A 7,604-nucleotide genomic window follows, 5' to 3' on the forward strand; every position below is an offset into this window, starting at 1 on the left:
TGGCACCCATGCAAAAATATCAATATACTCCTTTAGAAATCTTATCGACTCAGCCTTTTCGTTTGCTGGTAGTGATTCCCCAATTAAAAAATATCTTTCAGGATCAGTTTCGTTGATCTGAATCTTCTCCAATCCTTCAACCACTTTTTCAGCCGGGCTTCTTCCAACATCCTCGATGGTTGGTTGATCTGGTACTTCTAATGTATGAACATGGAGGGTCTTTGGGGCTGTTTTGATGATGGAAATCAAACATTGTTGTGCCACCCTCTGGTTGCCTTTAAGGACTTCAATCCCATTTGAACTTGGGAATTTCATCATCTGGTGATAAGTCGAGGAGACTGCTCTCATCTTGTGCAACCACGTCCTCCCTATAATCGCGTTATAGGAAGAAGGGACATCGACCACCAAAAAATCTGTTCTTAACACTACTGTCCCAGCCCGAACAGGTAACGTTACCTTCCCAAGGGGCCAGACTACTCCTGCACCAAACCCAATGAGAGGCGTTGTAGACTGCTCTAAGTCTGTTTGGGCCAACCCTAGCTTCTTGAACGCATCGTAGTACAACACCTCTGTACAACTTCCTGAGTCCACTAGAATTCTCTCGATGTCATACTCTTCAACTTGTAGGGTTACGACCAATGCATCGTTGTGGGGTATTTGGACCTCCCCCAAGTTATCGTCAGTGAATGCTATGCTCTCGTTGCACACATCATTCTCTCGTCCTCTCTTATTTCCCAAACGCATCACATGCTGATCGTGTCTGACTTGCCATTGCAACAGCTTCACCTCATTCCTCGTATAAGGTGTAGCCAACCCATGTATCATATGGATCACACCTTTAGGGTTTTGTTCGTAACCCAGCTCCATAGCTTTCCCTTTTTCCTTTGGATCCTCTTGGATAAATTCCTTGAGATAGCCCCGAGAGACTAAATCATCAAGGTGCCTCTTGTACATCTCACAATTCTCGGTCATGTGGCCCCAATCTTTGTGGTAACTGCAGTGCTGATTCGTAGCACGTTTTGCATCCTTGTCTCCGCCTAGACTCGGGGGCCACTTGAAATATGGCTGATTCTTTATTCGATAAAGAATCCTGTATATTGGTTCCTTCCAAACCGTAGTGATAGAAAAGAAAGCTTTTGGGTCAGGAGCTTGCTTATCTTTGTACGGCTCTTTCTTAGCCTGCCCATATTCCCTTCTCTCTTTATAAGTCTTGGGCTCTGGCTTATCCACTTTTTTGGCAGGTGCCTTTGGCTGTTCGGCAACCGTCCTGCCATCTTCACGGAGTATGTCATCCTCCATTCTGGCGTGTTGCTCTATCCATTCCATCAATTTAGCCAGTGTGGCTACCGGATGTTTATTCAATGAACGACGCAACTCTCTTCGAACAGGCAGACCAGTCTTGAAAGTAGCAATTGCGTACTCCTCACTGCAACTTTCAATCTCGTTGAAAGTCTCCCAGTACTTCTTTGCATAATCCCTGATCTGTTCGTTCTCCTCCTGTTTGATGGTGGAAAGACTCTCAAAAGTCTTTGGGGCTTTTCTGCTTGTCAAGAACCGAGCAGTGAACTCCTCGGCCAACTGCCTCCATCCTCGTATGGATCGTGGGGCCAGTTTATGAAACCAGGATAAAGCCACCTTGCCAAGACTGGAGGGAAACATCTTGCACAAGATGGAATCATCCCCTTCATGCATAAACATAGCCTGTTGATAATGCTGAATGTGAGCCACGGGATCCGTATTTGTCTCGTAAAGTACGAACGCACCGTGCTTCACTCTGCTCGGCAACCTAGCCTCTTGTAGCCTCTTTGTAAAGGGGGAGGCTGCAATATTACTCAGGGCCTTGCGTGCTGCTTCTCGTGCAGTCACTGTCCCATCCTCTTGCTCTTTTGACTTGTGGGCCGAAGCCTTGATCCAATCAGCATTAGGTCTCTCGTACCTATCTCGATGATGTTTTCTTGTTTCCTCTTCCTCGGGAGTAGAACTTCGGTCTCTGCTCCTCCTTTTCCGTGAAGAAGCCCTTCTCTCAGGCGTTTGGCTTCTACTTCTTCTTCCCCTTTTTCGTGGAGAAGCCTCGTGACACCCTATAACAGGACTTCTGCTCCTTCCTCTCCGTGAATGAGTCTGCTTATGAACCATCAGAGCCCGTCCGTCTCTCTGGGAATTCCTTCGAGAGAGTCCAGAATCTTCTGGGTGCTCTCGTACCTGCTGCAGCTCTCGTATCTCGTACTCTCGTTTTCTAATTAAACGAGCATACTCCTCGATTTCTCTTCTCTTTTTATCAAGGACATCATCATCATTGTGTATACTCTTCGAACGAGTAATTGACTCTTCTCTTCGATGAGACCTACTCCTTCTCGTGGAGCCAGTAGCTGTTTTGTCTCCTTTTTCTTTGGAGTTATCTTTATCATGTCTTCCAGTGGGCTTTCTCGGAGCGCCTGGTGGGGATTTATCCCTTCCCCCACCCAACTGGTCCTTTGGACTAAATGGAGTGACTGGATTTTCTTCCGTCATGATTACTTTTTCAAAAAAGTTTGTTTTTTCCCACAGACGGCGCCAATTGTAGGGGGATGAAAACAATTGGTAATTCGGATCAACTGGATCGCAACAGCTTATTCGTGCCTCTTCATCGGAACCCTAACTCGTCGTCTGAACCCTAATCTGCAAAATAGACAGGGGGTGAGTGCACCTTTGCCTCTCGTGGCAAAGGCCCTCCGATGCTTTTGTTAGTATCACGTACTAGAAATCGAACCCTAATTATCAGTAGGAAAGCAATAAGAATACAGTGTATTGCGTACCGTTTACCTCTAGGTTTACCTCTTATATATAGATTTGCATATGCTTGCTAGCCAAGCATCCGTGTTGCCTTAGGATTCCTAACTCGTATAGGAATCCCAAGATATCAAGGATTCTCGTTTCCTTTATCAGTTCATTACTTTAATCCTTGTAGGACTCTTTTCCATAACAAGCCGAACATCCCATACTCGTTGGGTATCTTTATCAGATCCTATATTCTCGGGATCTTATTCCTTAACGGAATACTATTGTTTTTGGACTCTTCCAGAATGTTCCTTATGCTCCAATACTTGACTGAAGTTCTTTCTTTTGTTCGGCCATCTCGTCGCCGAACAGATGGCTTGGACCATTGACTTCTCATGTCACTGGTCCATCTTGCCGAACATTTGTTTAGCATGATGACTGTCCTCCCTATATTCAAACTATGGTCCCACATACCATTTGCATTGCTTTTTAACCCGTGATCCCTCGTATCACGTGCTTGGTTCTTTGCTTCATCTGTTCGGCTGTTTATAACCGAACAGTCTGTTTTGGACCATCTACTTCACATGTAACTTGGTCCTTAGTTTGCCGAACAAACAGCATGGATCAATGACTTCTCATATCATTGGTCCATATTGCTGTTCACTATATTGCCCGGCGGTAAGTCCTGTCATACTTACTACGTGCTCCCGATTATCACGTGTTCGGCAACTAAAAGTATGTGTTCGGGAATACCTCCCTACAGAGCCATGTTTATGAAGTTTCAAGCTAATTTCCAGAAACGAATTCCAACTGAGTAACTCTTGCTATCAACCATTGGAAATTTTCCAAGACAGAATGGTGGGGACACAGCCTCCTTAAAAACCATTCTCCTTCAACCCTTGGGTTATTTTGACAGAATTTCCAATGTTGCAAGATTACCACATTCCAAATAGGTTTCGATAGCAAACAGAAGAACGGATGCCACCTAAGACCACCATCGTCTCGAATGGCAATGACGAGATAGTGCAACAAGTCCGGCCCATATTGAACATAGACAGCTCCACCATGAATTACGAATGGACTCCACCTATCGCCAAGTCCCATAGATGTGATCAGCATCTAAAAGCACCAATTGTGCTTGAACAGAATGCCAGATTTGATAGGAAAATCCCAGAATACCACTCCTTAGAATGGCCAACAGATGATGAACACTGACAAAAAGAATTAGAATCTTCGTCTTCAGAAAACAGTAAACAAACGGTTTAACCAGATTTGCTATCGAACAAACAATCCATGATTGAACAACCATGCACAGAACCGGCGACAACAAACAGACCGCCAAACACTCCAGGAGGTCAAATTGATACCTTGCTCACACCAAGACTTCCAAAATATCTCTCCACCGAGCTTCACAACGGCGTCAAATAGGTTCCTCTTCTGAAACCGCAACTAACAGAGGATGCACCATCCTTAACACCAAGAGAATCGACCAATCAAGCATCCCGAATAATTTCTCGGTGCCCGAAAACGCCATAAACGGCCATTTTAAGGCTTCAAAAGAGCATTTCTATCATGTTCCCCAAAAAAAAAAAAAAGAGCCGGGGGGTGGGGGTGGGGGGGGGTGTGTTCAGAAGAACAATAGAGGAACAATGGGTCGGGATCTTGCAGAACAAACATCACAGTTGCATCCTGAACATCTGATTTAGTCAATAACAAGTCCACACTTGTTGAAATCAGCTTGACCGGTACAAAAAAATGTCGGAAAACACATTTTTCACACAAAAACGGGCAGGACAGCAACCTTCGGAGTCGAATCTCAGAAAACAAAGCACACGGTAGGATCCAAAACGTTGAGATAGTCAAAATCGACTACTTAGGCAAAAAACGGAGTCAGAACGGCTTTGGAATTACGAAACCAAATTTCTGGAATATTCCTTCCACCAAATATTTTGCTGATTGTGCATGCTGAGTCGGTCCATCAGCTGACATGGCTGCCACACTGACTGGATGATGACATCATGATGATGTCATCATCTTCTTCAGGAAAACCAGATCACGCACAGTGGGGGAAAAAATTGGGTTTTGACCCAAAAACTCAAATTTTGACCAACAGATTTGGATCACCCCAACGTCAAACAGAGGTATATTAAACCTTTCTGGAATCATTTCGACGTGACGAACAGGATGGACAGATCAGATCGTCTTTTCGAGCTGTTTCAAAAAAATGCAGATTTTGACAGAGGCGAAAAAACAAAGTGTTGCTTTGTGTTTTGGCCACCTGGACTCTGATACCATTTGTTGTGTCCCAAGGATCAAAACCAAACACACACAAGCACAGAATATACGTGGTTCTTTAAAATTGAGTACATCTACGGTGGTAAACCGGAGCAATTATTCAGACGACCGAAGCTTTACAAGTGAGAGGTCTCTCATCTAATCACACTCTCTCATCTCTGAGCTACATTGCTACTACAAACAAACCTCACAAATTTCCCTCTCTGGTCTCTCACTCAAGAGAGATGCAAATACAAAAAGGCTCCGTGTGCGTGAGATAAATTTCGGAAACAAAAAACAAAAAAACTGCCGATTTGCCAAGGCATACTCAAATAACAGAAAGGGACTAAACTTTGAAGAATGGTTTTGGTAAGAGAAGAGAAAAACTATAGCGAAACAAAAACTAACTGGAGATTGATAAGAAGAGAGGTACATAATTCACCGAACGGAAAAAAAGGAAAAAAAAATAGAGGTACATTTATAGATCATCGGAGATCAGTCCACAAGATAAAAAGACGAAGAAAATTAATGGTTGACAATATTCCAATAATAGAACCCTGTATGGATTAGCTTCTTGAAAATTATCAAAAACCAACTTGTAAAAGCAAAGTAGGAAAAAAAAAAAAAAAAAAGAAGCTCTAAATTCCTTAATTTTCTGTAGGCAGTAGGCACAGTTCGGAGCCGTTCTTCGGGTGTAATAGGTGTGCATCGTGTCATTCCGGACCTATTTGTCCAGACATCTATGTTAAAAGCACTGCTCCGGTTAATTATGCAGAGATATAGTAAATTTTTCACCTTCCCATGAGGTTAATGAACGATAACAAGTTCAATATTAATAATGTCACATAGAAGAGAGGATTTCGAGCAATCTACCAACTGTAATTTTTATACTCAATAAATATATGTTTCCTCCTCTCAAGTTTCCAGATGACGAAACAAAAGATTAATCAAAATCACTAAGCAGGACAAATACACTGCATTCGGCAAAAACACACAAATAGTAAAGCTTAAAGAAGCAAAATCAGCAACTAGAGATTCCCTTAATGCCTTTTCAATAAATTTACTACCAAAAATATATGATCAGCAACTAAATAAGAGTTCATATTGCGTACGTGAACCATACGTGGTATAGAGGCAGAATTCTCGAGATATAAATATAAAAATTGATCAAAGTTCATGCAAGTGGAGAGAGAGAGCGAGAGAGAGAGAGACTCACAAGAAGATGCAGAGACCTCAACCGCTACTAGCCAGTATAGTTCAATCACATAAGCAAAACTGACCTCTCTCCCCCTTCCTCCTCCTCCTCCTCCTCCTCTCTCTCTCTCTCTTGTGGTTTATATTAGCGCTCTCTCTCTCCCCCCCGGCCCTCTCCCTTTCCCCCCATAATATAGGCGAAAATATTGGGAAATATGATCCACTGTTAGGTAGGACCTTCATCCTAAGTGGCCGTTTGGCCCTCAACTCCATTTTTGTAAATTTATTTTACTTCTTTGTTTTGTGTATTTTATTTGTTTTTTCTAAATTTTTATTAGATTCGAGTGATTTTTTTTTTTTGATTAATCATCCATCCCGATTATAGGAGTCCAAATAGTACAAAATTATGATGAAAAGCAAAAAAAAGTTCACTAAAGACGAAAAAAGTATCAAACAACTATTTTATTTGTCTAAAGTATTGTCTTATTTGAATTTTCAACACGGATTTTTATTTTTATACTTTTTCAATTCGTCTCGTTGAGACGACCGATTAATCCCAAAAATTACGATGAAAAGCTAAACAAAAAATTTAAAAAAAATAAAAAATATCCAAATAAGTCACTTGTAAGTTTACAAGAATGCGTGTTTTTTTTATACTCCGTATTTTACTACTATCAATCATGGCTGACGCTCTGTTTGGAAACTATATAGCAAAAAGAGAAAAAAAATCGATTATAGCCAATATAAGGGGAAGTATAGAAAAGTAAGGGCTTGGATACTCAAAGTTTTGGATTAGAAGAAACAATCCAAATTTGCATCATATCGACATTGGTTGAGATTTTTTTAGAAACTCTTATCGGTTAGTACTACCGGTAAGAGTCTCTGAGCAAATACCGATACGCGTTAAATCTGAACCATTAACTTTAGCAATTGACAATTCAGATTTAGACTGTCTTATCCCGTCTAAATTAAAGGCAAGAGAGAATCTTATCTTATGTTAACTTGTTTTGTTGTCCTCTTTAATTTTAATGTCCAAAAAGCATATTGATATTCATGAAAATTGTATAAAATAATATTTTTAAATGTATTGAAAAATAGTACTATATAGAATACTTTTTTTTTTGTTTTGAAATGATATAGAATACATTGATGTGTGTTTTTGTCATTTTTTATTTTATTGACAGGCCAAATGCGGAAAAGATGACTCCGACTGGTACTTAGGGCATCTGCACCTCCCTCGTTAAACCCCACTTCTTGTTAAAGTAACGAGTAAATGTTCGAAATTGATGCAGCATCAGACTCGCTTGAGGCTTGCTACTAATTACAATTGCTACAGTCACTCTTTGCTTGAAACGAGCTCCTGTTCACTTGCTACCTAT

General features: G+C 41.3%; 2 protein-coding genes across 3 annotated transcripts in view; both read right to left on the reverse strand.

The window, feature by feature from the left end:
• The window catches only part of LOC131301680 (RNA-dependent RNA polymerase 1-like), a 69,367-nt gene extending 63,101 nt beyond the window's left edge, over positions 1 to 6,266 (reverse strand). The window contains exon 1 of the mRNA XM_058328061.1: positions 6,248 to 6,266. The gene's annotated coding sequence lies outside the window, so the exon portion shown is untranslated. The remainder of the gene's footprint in view (positions 1 to 6,247) is intronic.
• LOC131301679 (probable RNA-dependent RNA polymerase 1) overlaps positions 1 to 6,393 on the reverse strand; it is a 69,494-nt gene extending 63,101 nt beyond the window's left edge. For both annotated transcript variants that reach the window (XR_009191389.1, XM_058328057.1), the window contains exon 1: positions 6,248 to 6,393. The gene's annotated coding sequence lies outside the window, so the exon portion shown is untranslated. The remainder of the gene's footprint in view (positions 1 to 6,247) is intronic.
• Between the last annotated feature and the right edge of the window lie 1,211 nt (positions 6,394 to 7,604).

This window comes from Rhododendron vialii, chromosome 9a (assembly GCF_030253575.1).
Source record: "Rhododendron vialii isolate Sample 1 chromosome 9a, ASM3025357v1".
Classification (NCBI taxonomy): Eukaryota; Viridiplantae; Streptophyta; class Magnoliopsida; order Ericales; family Ericaceae; genus Rhododendron; species Rhododendron vialii.